This window comes from Hibiscus syriacus, unplaced genomic scaffold, assembly GCF_006381635.1.
Source record: "Hibiscus syriacus cultivar Baekdansim isolate YM2019G1 unplaced genomic scaffold, ASM638163v2 tig00110812_pilon, whole genome shotgun sequence".
NCBI classification, from domain to species: Eukaryota; Viridiplantae; Streptophyta; class Magnoliopsida; order Malvales; family Malvaceae; genus Hibiscus; species Hibiscus syriacus.
Genome location: NW_024062870.1, coordinates 309714 through 326935, shown reverse-complemented (window position 1 = coordinate 326935; position 17222 = coordinate 309714). Strand labels below are relative to the sequence as shown.

The following is a 17222-nucleotide window of genomic DNA, read 5'->3' as shown; positions in this document are numbered from 1 at the left end:
TTGAAAAAAAATCAATTTCTCAATGAAAAAGGGGAGCTTTAATATTTTCCAAATATTTCTTTTTTTCATAAAATATTTTATTAAGGGGAAGTTTTGCCAAAAATAATTTTTCAAATGTTTTGATATATCAAAAAGGGGAGATTGTTGAACCATGTTTTATAATATTTTGATATAACAACAACACAACAACAACAACAAAACCCAATTCCCATATGTATGGGGTAAGGGGGAGGTAGGGTAGTAGGCTGCCCCCAACGCCAGGTTGAGAGTAGCTTCCGTGGAAGACCTCCGGCAGTCAGAAAATTAAAAATATAGATAAAATTCAATGCATATATAAAATAAATACATAAATACATAGCTAAACAATATTCATATGCAGTCATTAAAATCATATGTGCGTCTGTAACGGGAATTAATCCCTGCATAATAATCCCTGCGAAAGAATCTCTGCATATAGACAGAAACATAAGACCCGGCTAAATTTAAAAGAGGAAACATGAGGAGAATGATACACAGAAGTCAACGATAGCAAGCCCAGTTCTAATCCTTCATAAATACTAATAACAAAAACGTATAAAAAGTAGAAGTCATGGAAAATACTACAAAGACATTAAAAGAAGACAGAGATGATACACCCTATAGATGTGACCCACACTACTCGACTACCCTAGTCTTTAGCCTCTATATTTTCCTATCAGAGGTCATGTCTTCGGTAAATATTGTTCATGTGGTACATATACCAAAGGTAAGAGAAGTATCAATACTCTCTATGTAGTATCGATACTTCCAGTTGATTTTCAAATAGCTCAAATTCCAGAATGCAAAATAAGTATCGATATTACTTTACACAGTGGTATCAATACCATGAAGCATAGTATCGATATTGGTCAAGCCCAATAATCTTTAACGGCTAGTTTATTTAAAAATTATAAAGGTAGTACCTATACTCATTAAAGGAATATCAGTACTCCATGTCCTAGGTAATTTTATTTTGAAGAAAATGAATCTCAGTCGGCTCCAAAACATCTCCAACTACTAGAAACGACCACAAACTCATTACAACATATAAAAATAAGTTAAGGACACTTGAAGAAGGGTTAAGAACAACTATCCAAGCAATCAAACAAAAGAGAAGAGCTTTCTATTTTATGTTAATATATTATGAAATAAATATTCCAATTTTATATTATGTTAATATATTTTTGTGTGTTATATTTTTGATTTTCTAATTTAATTTTAAGCTTGCATTTGAGGAATCATGGGTTTGTTAGGGTAATATTCCTTGCTTGTTGAGTTAATCGATTGACGAGTATGGCCAAGAGGGGGGTGAATTGGCAATTAAAATTTTGGTGGAAGCTTTTGCAGAAAATTGAAAGAAATTTGCACAGCGATTTAGAGTGGTTCGACTTTCTCAACCAAAGTCTACGTCCACTACCTTAGCTATCCACACTAAGGATTTTTCACAAATTTACTAATTTGTCTTTCTTTTGAGGACAAAGAGTAACCTTACAAACCCTCAAGAATTATACCCCAAATTCTTGAGAACACTCTCTCCCAAAGAGAACAATACAAGTTTGCAAACTTATAAGGAAATCCTCACAAGGTAGATTGTTTGCACAATTCTAGAACAAGAAAAGAACACTCCAAAATAATTACAAATGAGCACAAATGGTGTTCTTGAAAGCAAAATGAATATTGAAACGAAAATTGGCTTGATTTGCACAAACTTGGTGTTTGATGCTTTCTCTCTTATTTCTCTATAATTTCTTATTGATCAAAGGCTTCAAAACTTGCTTAAATACACCTTGAATCACTTCTGAACGTTGGGGATGATTAGTGAAGATAATATAGCCGTTTTAGTGTGAAATCAATTAATAAAACATCTTGGAGCGTGGGGGGAATCGGTACCCCTCATAGGGAATCGGTTCCCTAAGTGTAAAATTCAAATATTTCGACCGTTGAACAGTGGGGGGAATCGGTTTCCTCCGAGCATACTGGAATTCTTGGAGCCAAACCATTCAGGGGGAATCGGTACCCCTTTGGGGGGAATCGGTTCCCTCTGAGCAATCTGGAATTTTTTGGCTTTGAGATGGTTCGAAATATTTTGTAAAATCATTTTGAAATTATTTTAAGATTAAAACTTAATTTTACACTTGAGTAAGGATTAAAAATGACATTTGAAAGATTTTGAGTAATATTTTGATATTCGAATAATTATATTGAATATACTTAGAAAATCTTTTTGGAAAATCTTAAAATTCATTTAACTTAATTTGTTATATCGAAATATCAAAATATTTTTCAACAATCTCTCCCTTTTTGATATAACAAAACATTTTAGTAATTTTAATATTTTGAAATCAAAAACGACGTTTGAAAAATTACTCCCCCTTACTTTAACACTTCTCCCCCTTTTTGTTAAATCAAAAAGACTCGTAAAAGATTTTAAACAAGGTTTTTGAAATCATTTATCCAATTGATTATAGTTTAAGCTGCTAAGATCACAATCAAGAGAAACGTTAGCCATTAGTTTCATAATCAATATTCATAATTAATGTGACATGGCAAAATTGGTCATATATCTAACATGATGTAAATGATGTAATAAATTTAACTAAACCAAATATATAAATTCAAACATCCAAACAAATCCAAAGTCTAACAATCCACAAAATCAAACATTCCAAAATATTCAAAATGTTGAAACAATAATTTTTTAGTTCAAAGTTCTAAAGCTAAACACAGAATCAAACATCCGGATTGGGAGGAGGAAAACGTGCTCGCATCCATCTCATGTGAGAGTGCATCAATACTTTCATTCATCGAAGCGTTGTTTGTGCGCATCTCTCGGAGAATTTCTAATTGTTGAGCTCCCATTGTGGATAAATGAGACTCTATAGAAGTAAAGCGCGAATCCATGGTAGCATATCGGAAATCGAATGTCTCCATAAAAGATTGAAAATATGGAGGCATTTGATGCGTTTTGTTGTGCTTGCTCCTCGGCTGCTCCTCGGGCTGCTCAGGCTCATCTTCGGCTTCATTGATGTCTCGCATTAATTGTTCAAGCTCGGGATCATCGTCAGCTTCTGGTGGAGCTTGTGAAGAACTAGCTCCCGGAGTATTTTCAGAAGATCGAACCCATTCACTGGTTTCCTTATCCTTTATCCATCCCGCTCTCGTTAAGGAAAGAAGATTAATTTGTTTCTTTAGAGGAAAAACGACATCTAGACCTACTCTAAGCCCCGCTTTAGAAAATAGATTACTCAAAATGCAACCGTAAACTAGAGATGAACAAAGTTTCTTGTTAGGAACAAGATTTACGGTTTCAATAATTTCAGCAAAAATGATATGAGGTAGGTTTATTTTAATACTTTTTTCGAAACAATGTAACCACCAAAGATCCAAGGCTCTAAGAGTAGAATAACGACCTCCGGATGGTCGAAACCACTAAGAAATCATTAGATGAAGAAAATGTTCATGAAGGTCTAAGACACTCGCACTATCCCTTATTTTATAACGAGAACCTAAAATTTGTTTTTCATTTGAAATACCATCATTATCTAATCCTAATTCCTTGGCTATGTAAGCCGAGTTAATATGTAAGAATTGTTCTAGGAGGTAGGAACGAACTTCTATGGTCTCAGTTTGAGCTCGGTTTTTGACACAAACGTCATTAGAATAAAATATGCGAATAAGTTGATGGTAAACTATAGGTTCAAGGTCACAAAGTTTATCAAATTTCCACTCTTGTAAAAGAGGAAGATATTTAAAATTAATATCTAACATAGCTTGACGAGAAGGGATACGTTCTTCTCTAATTTTGTAAGAGTCTAAATATTGATAATACCAAAAGTGATGATTTCTAGGACCAGGATGATTGAAGCATGAATTTTGGATAGTTAAATTGGGATCAACTGGATTAGGATTAGGAATTGGAATTTCAGGAATAGGAGGATTTAGAGGTGGATTTGGTTGACGGTGTGAGCGACTAGATGATGACCTAGCACGTTTAGGATTGGACATGGTTTAGGAAATCGGAATAGAATGGATAACCTGCAATTTAGAAAACACATGTATGTAATTCAATCAACCCCAAAACTCAATTGGGTCCTCAATATTTCAAGGTTCTCTAAATCAATCCTAATGGGCAAAGTTTTTTAAAACTATTGAAAAATAAGATTTTGAAAAACAATATATGTATAGTTTTCATAACAACAACATAATTCAATTAAAACATAATAATTTGAAAAATAATTTTTTTATTTCAAAATTTTCAAAATTTTTGGAAAAATTCTTGTGTTTTTGATGAAATTAGTTGTAATATCTAGTTTCTAATCATTAAGCAATCAATGCCCGATCACTATTTCTTTCTAGAACTAATTAAAAAAGTCCTATATCAAATCAATGAAATAGAGAATTTAGAAAAATTACCTTGAAAGATGAGATTGAGTGGATTTTGATGTTGTTTGCAAGATTTAATGATGCTAGTAGGTCAATTAAAACATATAATTTGAAAATAATTTTTTATTTCAAAATTTTCAAAATTTTTGGAAAAATTCTTGTGTTTTTGATGAAATTAGTTGTAATATCTAGTTTCTAATCATTAAGCAATCAATGCCCGATCACTATTTCTTTCTAGAACTAATTAAAACAAGTCCTATGTTCAAAATCAATGAAATAGAGAATTTAGAAAAATTTACCTTGAAAGATGAGATTGAGTGGATTTTGATGTTGTTTGCAAGATTTTAATGATGCTAGAGGTTAGAAGATATTTTGAAGTGAATTCGATTAAAAATGTTTTTTGAGGCAAGAATGGAGATTTGAGAGTAGGGGAAACGGCGGAGAGAGAAGAGAAGAGATGTTTTGAGCCAAACCAAGGGTTCTGCCCGATAAAACCAGAACCCCAGGGGGGTATCGATTCCCCTGTGGGGGAATCGTTCCCTTCAAAGGGAGAATCGGTTCCCTCATGGGGGTATCGATTCCCTCTGCACCAAAATGCTAAAATCCGATTTTAAACACACAAATGCTAAATAATTTTCTCTAGTGGTATTGGCAACTCATAGATTGAAAATTAATCACGTTCAACAATCAAATTAATCTTTAAACTATTTGAACAGTTAATTTTAATCAGAATCATAAACTCCCCCTAACTAATAGCAATGAATGCAATAAAAATTACTATTCTAAGCATTTTCATTTAGTCTTAAAAGTGCTAAAATATTTTAACACTAAGTGAAGATAAGTTGATCAACCTAATTCTCTCCTAAGTGTCCAAATATTCCTTGTCTAAAGGTTTTGTAAAGATATCCGCTAACTGGTGAAAGTATCAACAATTCAAGAACTACATCTTCCTTAGTGACATGGCTCTAATGAAGTGATGTCTTATTTCAATATGCTTAGTTCTAGGTGTGGATGAGATTTTTAGTGAGACAAATAGCACTTGTATTGTCACACTTGATAGGAATGGTACCTACTTCAATTACATAATCAAAAAGTTTGTTCATCCATAAAACTTGTGTACAACAACTACCAGCTGAAATGTATTCGGCTTCAGTGGTAGATAATGCAACACAATTTGTTTCTTTGAAACCAGAAATCATCATATTTCCAAGGAATTGGCAAGTACCGGAGGTGCTTTTCCTATCTAATTTGCATCCTCCATAATCCGCATCAGAAAGGATGCAAGCTAAAGCTAGAGTCTCTAGGATACCAAAGTCCTAAACTAGGAGTGTCCATAAGGTATCTAAAGATTCTCTTAATAGCTAGTAAATGTGATTCCTTAGGACATGATTGAAATCTAGCACATAAGCAAACACTAAACATAATGTTTGGTCTACTTGCAGTTAGATAAAGCAAAGAGCCAATCATTGACCTATATAATTTAACATCTATACATTTACCTCCTTCATCTAAGTCAAGCTTTGTAGAAGAGCTCATTGGTGTGCCATGAGGTTTGCCATTTTCCAGTCCAAACTTCTTGAGCATATCTTTGACGTACTTAGATTGATTGATGAAGATGCCATCTTTTCTTTGCTTGATTTGGAGTCCCAAGAAAATGAGAGCCCCATCATGCTCATCTCAACACTTTGCATTAGCTTAGAAAATTCTTGGCAAAGAACATCATTAGTAGAACCAAATATTATATCAACATAAATTTGAACTACTAATAAATCTTTACCTTTATACTTTAAAAACAATGTAGTGTCAACGTTTCCTTTTGAAAAACCTTTTTCAATTAAAAAATTTGACAATCTTTCATACCAAGCTCTAGGAGCTTGTTTTAAACCATAAAGCTCTTTTGTCAATTTAAGAACATGATCTGGAAATTTTGAATCTTCAAAACCTGGAGGTTGTTCCACATACACTTCTTCCTTTATAAAACCATTTAAAAATGCACTTTTAACATCCATGTGATATAATTTAAATTCATGAAAACGTGCAAATGCTAATAACATTCTAATTGATTCCATTCTAGTTACGAGAGCGTATGTTTCATCATAGTCTATGCCCTCTTCTTGATTATACCCTTGAGCAACAAGTCTAGCCTTGTTTCTCACTATATTATCACTCTCATCAAGCTTATTCCTAAATACCCATCTAGTACCTACAGTAGATTTATTACTAGGCCTTTCAACTAATGTCCATACTTTACTTCTCTCAAATTGATTTAATTCTTCTTGCATAGCCATAATCCAATGTTCATCTTTTAATGCTTCTTTAATATTCTTAGGCTCTATGCATGAAATAAATGCAACATAATTACAAATATTTCTAAGAGAAGATCGAGTTGTTACCCCTTTGGATGGATCACTTATAATCTCACAATCCTTGATATAGTTGTACTCTCTTGGATAAGATACTTCCCTTTCTTCAATGGTTGGATTCTCAAGAGGATCATGAGTTACATCATCTTTTGTTTCTTCCTTTGATGATGGTTCTTCAACGTCATGTCTAACTTTATTTGTATTTATAATACATATATCATCATTCACACAAGAATCCTTCCTCGGAAGGGGATTATCATCAAAACCAACATGTATAGACTCTTCTACAACTAAAGTTCTTTTATTAAATACTCGATAAGCTTTAGAATTTAAGGAATAACCCAGAAAAATTCCTTCATCACTTTTAGCATCAAATTTGCCAAGGTTTTCTTTACCGTTGTTCAAAACAAAACATTTACATCCAAAAGGATAAAAATAGCTAATGTTAGGCTTTTTATTTTGAAAATTCATATGGAGTTTTCTTTAAAATAGGCCTAATCATTACTCGATTTACAACATAACAAGCGGTATTTGTGGCTTTCGCCCAAAAATATTTTGGCAAATTATTTTCACAAAGCATGATTCTAGCCATTTCTTCTAAAGTTTGATTTTTCCTCTCAACAACTCCATTTTGTTGAGGGGTTCTAGGTGCTGAAAAATTGTGACTAATACCATTAGAATTACAAAACTCAGTAAATCCAAGATTTTTCAAATTCAGTGCCATGATCACTCCTAACACTAGTTATAGAGTAACCTTTATCGTTTTGGATTACTTTTAAAAACGTGATGAATTTTTCTAATACTTCATCTTTAGTACTTAAGAATAGAACCCAAGTATATCTAGAATAGTCATCTACCAAGACAAATGCATATTGTTTTCCACCCAAGCTAGTAGTCCTAGTTGGCCCAAAAAGATCTATATGGATCAATTGTAATACTCTACTAGTTAATACGTCATTAATGGATTTAAAAGAAACTCGCTTTTATTTTCCTTTAGCACAAGCATCACAGATTTTATCATTATCAAATTTAAGCTAAGGCAACTCTCGAACTAAATCACCTTGAGTTAGCCGTTGCAAAACACTCATACTAGCATGTCCTAGTCTCCTATGCCATAACCAACTATCATGTTCATCCTTAGCAACTAGGCAAAAATTAGTCATATCAATAGAATCTAAATGCACCATGTATATGTTTCCTATTCTATGACCAACAAGCATAATCTGATTAGATGCAATGTCAATGACTTTACAACCATTAATATCAAACATGACATTAAATCCCTTATCACAAAATTGACTAATACTCAATAGATTATGCTTTAATCCATTCACATATAAAACATTCTTAATTTGTATAGAAGAGGTATTACCAATAGTACCAATACCTTCAATGTGACCTTTTGAATCATCACCAAAAGTCACTTCTCCTCCATTCTTGGCGTTAAGCTTAATGAACCGGTTTTTGTCTCCGGTCATGTGTGTTGAGCATCCACTATCAAGGTACCATGAATTTGGATTTGTTTCCGTGCCTTATAGCATGCTCCTTTTCTACAAACATAGATTAATTTCTAATTTTTGGTACCCAAATTCTTTTGGGTCCATATTCATTAGTTTCCAAAATCCTAGTCCCCTTAGGTATCCATTTGTGTAGGATATCCTTATCTTTAGTAGTAATGGCTCTTTAGGAACCCATATACTTCTAATGATTTTCCATTAGAGGTTCTTTGGGGACCTCTATGATGTAGTTTTTAAAACTTTCTCTAACAAAGTTGGATTTTGAATTTTCTCCATTTTCAAAACGTTTTGTTCCAACTTTATCAAAAGAAGTTTTAAGATCATCAATTTTCTTTTGATGATCATCATTGACCTTTGAAAGTAAATTTTGCAAATCCAAAATTTTCTTTTCAAACTCTTCTAGTTTGATTTACAAATCTTTGATTTTACTTTCAAGGTCGTTGTTGGTTTTGGATATGAGTTTTTTTTTCATTTTTCAATTTTGAAACATCATTTTTATATTTTAAAAACAATTTCTCATAATCCGAAGCCAACCCATTATATTCCTCTACTAACTCATCATAGGATAAATCATCAAAATCAGATGAGTTAGAGGTTACTTAGATCTTCCCGAATGCCATCAAGCACAAGTTTGCTACTTCTTGTTCCTCTTCATCAAAACCTTCTTCATCGCTCCATGTAGCCACATGAGCCTTGTGCTTATTCTTTGATTGACCCTTTCTCTTTAATTATGGGCAGTCATATTTGACATGCCCCGACTTTTTGCATTCATAGCAAATGATCGGGTCCTTCTTTTTTGGTTCATTTTTAGGCCTTCATTTCGTTTGAATTTTCTTCCTCGGTAAGGTCTCATCATTTTTCTGAACCGTTTGGCAAACAATGTCATTTCCTCGTCATCGTCATCTTCATCCGAATCACTCTCATTTTTTGTGGATTTGAGAGCAACTCCAATATTTTTCTTCTTCTCCTTCTCCTTTGGTGTCTCTTCAATCTTATCAAGGTCCACCTCATCTTCAAGCATCATTTCATGAGTGAGGAGTGAACCGATTAGCTCTTCAAGAGTTAAGGACGTTAGATCCTTAGACTCGATGATTGTCGTCTTCTTTGATTGCCACGATTTTGGGAGGGAGTAGACTAACTTCCTCACAAGCTTTTCATTTGAAATGATCTCTCCATATGATTTGAGACCATTGACAATCGTTGAGAATCTATCCGTCATAGCTTTGATATCTTTATTTGGTTTCATCTTGAAATTTTCATAGCTATGCGTTAGAATACTAATTTTAGATTTCTTTACCTCATCGGTACCTTCATGAGTGACTTGAAGTTTGTCCCATATTTCTTTGGTGGTTTTACAAGATGAAACTCTTTCGTATTCATCTGGTCAAAGAGCACAAAATATGATATGGATGGCTTTGGAGTTGAGCTGGAACATTTTTGTCTCTCATTCACTCCATAATCTTGGATGAGTGAGAGGCTTGAAGTATCCTTCTTCTACGACATTCCATGCTCCCATGTCACTTGCTTGAATGAAGTACATCATCTATTTTTCCAATAGGCATAATTAGCCCCATTGAAGAAAGGAGGCTTGTTGACGGGAATCGAATCGAGACCGGAGTCGAAGTTTGAAGTAAAGGCCATTGATGACTTTGATTATCGATGTAACTCTTCCCGAATCGACTCAAGAGGCGATTAAACCTTCAAATGATTTGCTCTGATACCAATTGTTGAGTTAATCGATTGACGAATATGGCCAAGAGGGGGTGAATTGGCAATTAAAATTTTGGTGGAAGCTTTTGCAGAAAATTGAAAGAAATTTGCACAACGATTTAGAGTGGTTCGACTCTCTCCCAAAGAGAACAATACAAATTTGCAAACTTACATGGAAATCCTCACAAGGTAGATTGTTTGCACAATTCTAGAACAAGAAAAGAACACTCCAAAATAATTACAAATGAGCACAAATGGTGTTCTTGAAAGCAAAATGAATATTGAAAGGAAAATTGGCTTGATTTGCACAAACTTGGTGTTTGATGTTTTCTCTCTTGTTTCTCTATAATTTCTTATTGATCAAAGGCTTCAAAACTTGCTTAAATACACCTTGAATCACTTCTGAACGTTGGGGATGATTAGTGAAGATAATATAGCCGTTTTAGTGTGAAATCAATTAATAAAACAGCTTGGAGCGTGGGGGGAATCGGTACCCCTCATAGGGAATCGGTTCCCTAAGTGTAAAATTCAAATATTTCGACCGTTGAATAGTGGGGGGAATCGGTACCCCCTGGGGGGAATCGGTTCTCTCCGAGCATACTGGAATTCTCGGAGCCAAACCATTCAGGGGGAATCGGTTCCCTCTGAGCAATCTGGAATTTTTGGCTTTGAGATGGTTCGAAATATTTTGTAAAATCGTTTTGAAATTATTTTAAGATTAAAACTTAATTTTACACTTGAGTAAGGATTAAAAATGACATTTGAAAGATTTGGAGTAATATTTTGATATTCGAATAATTATAACGAATATACTTAGAAATTTTTTGCATCAAAATGTTTTCAACATTGTTGGATTGATTCTTTCTTAGGTAGTATCAGTAAGGTAGCTAGAGTTTAGCTAACCCTTTTTTACGACTTTGACCTTTATTGCCTTACTAGATTGGTTTTGAGATTCTAGATAGGCGATGTGACTTTATTTGAGAAGCAAGAGGTCGAGGAGGAGGAAGAAGAAGAAGATGGAGTTAACGGGAGGTTAATTGTCATGTCAACAAAAAACTAACGGATGTAATAATAGGGACCTTACTGGAAAAGAACTACCTGTTCGATGACTGTATTTTAAGTTTCAGAAGCTGGGTGACCAAAATTCAAGCGTCCTAAAAGTTAGATGACTATTTATATACTTTACCTTTATTAATATTCTACACGTGATAGAATTTAGGGTAAACTATATGAATAACCACTCAACTATGGTCAAAAATCATTTTGATCACTGATGCTTCGATTTGGTCAATCAAACCACCTAACTATTGAAATACTTTAATCAAGTCACATGCCATTAACATTTGACGGAGGAGGTAAAATGGTAGTTAAAATATTTTTGTATGATTACATAATTGGTCCCTATTATTTATATATTCTTTCAATTTTATCCTAATTTTATTAAATTAAAATAAATTTAACCCTCAAATAAGGAGATAAAATGCCATAATTCGATTGGTGGATTTGAAAGCTGGTCACTTGGCTTTGGACAACAAATGATAAATATATTGTATATTAGTATGTAAATGTTTTATCCAAAATTATTAATATTTTATACATCTTAAATTTTAAACCATTAGAGATGTGGATTTGAACCCTAGTCACTTAGCTGGAATAGCTGGAGCCAAACCATTAAGCAAAGGCATTAAATTAGTATATTTTGGACAACATATGATATATATCTTGTATCTTAGTATGTAAGTGTTTTACCCAAAATTACTAATATTTTATATATCTTAAATTTTAAAAGTGTCTTTTATTTTTTGTTTTAACTTATTTAATATATTTTGTTTTTGTTTTAACTTATTAATATATATTTTGTTTTTATTTTATTATAAAAATATATATTTTATCATTATCATCACTTAAAAATATTTTTTTAAATACCTAAACTTAAAATATATTTAAACATTTTATTACTAATTTAATATAAAATATATAGTTTATTCTTATCTCCACTTAAAATTTTATTTTATTCTTATTTTAAATTAAAAATATATTTTATTCTTCATTTAAAAGTTAAGATAATAATAAAAATATATTTTTATATTAAAATAAAAAATATATTTAACAAGTTAAGAAAAAAATAAAATAGATTTTTAAAATTTAAATATATAAAATATTATTAATTTTGAGTAAAGTATTTACATAATAAGGTACAAGATATACATCATTGTTGTCCAAGGTAAACCAATTTGGATGCCTTGGCTGTAACTATTCCGACCAAGTGACCAAGGTTCAAATCCCCATCCCCACTGTTGTTGATGATTTATTTTCTTTCAATCAGATGGTGACACATATAAATTAAATATAAATTAATATAAATTTAGTCCACCAATCGAATGATAACAAGTGTCATGATGTGTCACCAATGACATGTGGCACCTCCTGATTCTCGAGGGTTAAATTTATTTTGATGTATTAAAATTAGGATCAAATTGAAAGAATATATGAATAACATGGACCAATTGTATAATTATACCAAAATGTTTTAATTGCCACATCACCTACTACGTTAAATGTTAATGAGGTGGCTTAACTGAAGCATTTAAATAGTTGGGTGATCTGATTGATCAAGTCGAAACATTAGTGGTCAAAATGATTTTTGGCCATAGTTGTATGGTCACCCAAGTAGTTTACCGTAAAATTTAATTTAAAATAAAATTAAAATATTTTTATTTTTTAAAATAATTAGACCCAATAATTTGATTAATTTATTACTTAAAATATTGTGTTAAATCTCAATATTAAATTAATAATTTTTAAAACATAAACATCAAACTAAAAATCACAATGAAATAAATAAATTGAAATAAGAATCTTTTATTTTTTAACTAATTAAGTTTAAGATGATATTTTTACTATTTACATTCCCATAACACTTAGGGTGCGTTTGGTTCACAGAATGTAGAATTATCTTTGAGAATAAGATTACTGTAATGTAACATTACTCTGGCAATGTTGTATTACCCTGTTTGGTTTGTTTAATAAGAATGTATGATTACAGTGTTTGATAGGAGGAATATAAGATTTTGATGTCAGGGGTGTAAGCAATCAATGTCGAAAGGTTATATCTTTAAACATATATTGTCTTGTACTTACCCCAGATTAATAAAAAAAAGTTTAAAGGAAAAAATTCATTTAACATATAATTAATATAATTAGTATATCAAACTTATATTTTTTTAAAAAATTCATAAGAATCATATTTATTTATATAAAATATAATATAAGATAAAAAATAATATGGTAATCTCGAGTTGATAATTTTATTATTTTTTAATGTATAAGATCTATTTTTTAATAACTCAAAATTAAATATTGTTTCAAATAATTACATATTTTACGATAATAAAATTTTCACCTCATAAAATTAATGATTAATATATTAAAATTTTAAATTATTTTAACTAATCAAATTTATTAATATTTTACTAAATTGAACTCTTTGTATATTATTATTATTATTATTATTATTATTATTAAGTTTATAATTTTGAGTAAAGCATAAAGAACAAGAATTCAGAATGATCCATATGGAAAAAAATATTATTTCATATGTATTTGTGTCCAAAGTAGTGGGAATTATTCATTATCTAACAATTTGGAGGTGATGACATTCCCACCATTTTAAAAAAAATGCTACTATTAGTACTAATGGTAATAAGTTATTATTTGTAATAATCATTTCCACTAAACAAATATGAGAATATAATTTCGGAAAAAATATTCCCCTTGAGAATGATCTTTTCCGCAAACCAAATATCTAATTGTTGTTTATCCTCTTAAATATATTAGGAAAAAGCTCTTGAGGATGTTATTATTTAATATATATCAACATATTTAAGTATTTACTATATATCCTCTTAAATTAATATTATGGTCAATATATTTCATCCTTTTTATGTTTAAGGGTATATTTGTTTTACTGAAAATAAATTCCGAAAAATAAATTCTTGAAAATAAATACTGAAAAATAAATTACATTTTTTTGAAAATATTTTTCGTTATTTGGATGATGTAGTGCAAAATGTTTTCCACTGTTTGGTAAATTTTTTGAAAACAATTTTGAGTATCTGTTTTCCATTAACAAACATGCATATTTTATGAATTATTCTTGTGTTTTTCTATTTTTTAATTTTATTATTAGAAATTTATATTTTAGCTTATAATTAATGTTATAAGTTGTTTCAACTGATATAATTAATATTGATAATTTATTAAAAACACATTGATGGCATCAATGACCTCTTCATTATATACACCAAAGCCAAATTCTTGAACCACCTGCAACAATTCTAAAACCATAGAAAATGTACATAGCAGGTTGAGTATCCATAACAAGCTCTACTGATTGAGCATGTTTGTCATATTTTGTCCAATTCATTTTAAAAAATAATGACATTCCACATCACTAGAGGATACATCACAGAAAGAACTCACACCCTAATAAAAAAATACGAGTCTAATGTAAATATGAGCACCTCAAATTCAATAAAAAAACTACCTTACCATATTTCATATGAAGTTGCCGCAATTGCTTTTGATAGTAAAATTCATAAATAAGACCACCAACCTTCTTGTTGCACAAAAACATAGCTCATAACATAAACACTAGAAGAAGATGCAACTTATGTTGTACATTTGTTCCAAGGAAGAATAAAGCATTCATTTTCTTTGCATTAACGTTCAATGACAACATCATCAACTCAATATAGGGAACATCAAACAAACAATGTGTGTTGGAACCAAATGCTCACTCTGATAAAGCATCAATCTTTTAGTAATTCCAGCAGGTCATGAGGAGTCTTTAGTTTAACCCCTCGAATTCTACGATCATGCTACTAGTGTTCTACTGAGTAATTGATTTTACGGTCTTCGTTTTCTCCACCATAGGCAAAAAACATCATCAACTCGAATTCTTCGATTCCTGATCATCATCCTACAAAATGTTTCGGGCACTGTAATATTGAATCATTAAAATTGACAGGTTCAATTGGAAATTGATAGTTTTACAATTCACGCTATAAAGAAAACCAACCTACTAAATCTATGTGCCCATGAAGAACTATGACAAAGTCAAAACACCACAAGATTTTCATTGTTTTTATACCATTATAACCATCTTTCATAGAAACGGTATCAAGTTTTAATCCTCTCATGGTTTAAACACAACCACTTCAGTTTCTATATAAAATTTTTCAAGCATTCGAACGTATAAAATAAATCAATATGCTGAAGTGTTTTGTTAGATAAAAAGTATGCTAGTTTATTTGAATTCCTGCTCACACTAAGGTGTACATTAAAAGATTTTCACTATTTATAAATTTTACTCGTTGAGTGAAATATGGTGGTGAAAAAAAATTAGGTACTGTTATTCTACATTTGTTAAATATTGTGTTTCACATCTATTACTAAATGCTTTTAGGTTGATTAGTCAACATAAAACCTAAATGACCATTCAGATGCTTCAGAACTTCATAAAAGACATTGTCATAAAAATTCATTATACAAATTCATCATGTACTAAGGTTTTAAAAGGATGAGATTCAAATAAAGTCTTTTTTTCATGTTTAAAACAACTCTTCGTGAGATAGAATTGTCAAAAAATCAGTAACTAAGACTGAATGCAAAGTGTAAATAGAACATTAGAAACTTCAAAGTGTACATTAAGATTTCCTCAAACCTAGATTAAAGAACAAAAAGTATTTAAATTCGACTGCTACTTACGGGATGATAGGGAGAGTTTTCAGATAGAACTCAATCTTGTATTTTGGTTTACAACCACTCAGAAAGAATAGAAAATATAGCATATGACTCAATTGCGAAAGCTTTTGCTAACCGATGGAGGAGGTGCTAAAGACATCGACGAAGAGGGTATTATGAGATTGACCAGGTGAAGAAAGGGTTAATAGGCTGTGAAACGAGAGGGATAGAAGGCTCTGAAACAAGAGGGGTGAGACGCTGGACGGAAGAATCGATTTGAGATTAAAACATGGAGGCATAAATCTGAAATTAAAAGGGGATTTTGTTACCTGAGAAGATGAACGTTGGCCTCAAAAAATGTCGCCGGTGAGAAGTCGGTGATGGTATTTGATCGGATGATTTCCGTAAATTGTTTCCCCCAAACAAACATACCCTAATATGCTAACCATAACGCGACAATACCAAGTGTGGTTTACGTCCTCTTAAGCTGCCCACTTTAAGTTTAGCGGGGGAAGTCGTAGCGAAAAGAGCAAGGCATGAACGGAAGGTGGATGAGAGGATGGCGAGGATTTCAAGGTTGATGGTAGGGATGACAGACGGTATAATTTCATATATTTTGTATCGTACTCGTACAATTGAGGTAGGGATGTGTGTAAATTTAGTAAGTAATAGACGAATATGGATGTAAAAGTCATACACGATGTTGGTAGGTGATGATTTGAGACCTTATTTATTCTGTATCCGGTCGTCCTACATCTACCCGTCCACTAACTACATATATAAATTTTAAACCATTATGAATTTAGTTAAAATTTTAGAGACTATTATGTAAATCCTAATATTTTATTGGACATAATTTATAATTTAACCAAATATTAGGTATAAATATTTTTAGAATTGGAGATCAGCGTTTTTTAAATTAGCGGGTTCAAGGTTGATGGTAAGGATGACAGACGGTATAATTTCATATATTTTGTATCGTATTCGCACTAATTGGGGTAGGGATGTGTGTAAATTTAGTGGGTAGTAGACGAGTGTAGATATAAAAAGTCATACACGACGTTGGTATGTGATGGATTTAAGATCTTATCTGCCTTGTATCCGGTCGTCCTACATATGCCCGTCACTAACTACCTACCATATAAATTTTAAACCATTATGAATTTAGTTAAAATTTTAGAGACTATTACGTAAATCCTAAGATTTCATTGACATAATTTATAATTTAACCAAATGTTAGGTATAAACATTTTTAGAATTGAGATCAGCGTTTTTAAATTAGCGGTATGGGTAGATATATACGGGAATAGGATGGGTGGTAGTGTGGGGATAAATTTAAGAATGTATTTACCTAAGCGATTGTGAGTTTAAATATTTTACCCGTCCCGTCCGTTTTCATCCTTAGTTGATGGAAATGATGAAAATAGAGATGAATCGAAGGTACAGTTGAAACAGTGATTGACAATTTCATATTATTATATATTTT

General features: G+C 31.5%; 1 long non-coding RNA gene across 1 annotated transcript; it reads right to left on the bottom strand.

Annotated features, from left to right (window-relative positions):
- Positions 1 to 14677: 14677 nt before the first annotated feature.
- LOC120141581 lies at positions 14678 to 16357 on the bottom strand. The gene is made up of 2 exons (XR_005517779.1): positions 16066 to 16357; positions 14678 to 14972 (listed from the first exon to the last, which is right to left on the bottom strand). It is a non-coding gene; the product is annotated as an uncharacterized LOC120141581 (long non-coding RNA).
- Between the last annotated feature and the right edge of the window lie 865 nt (positions 16358 to 17222).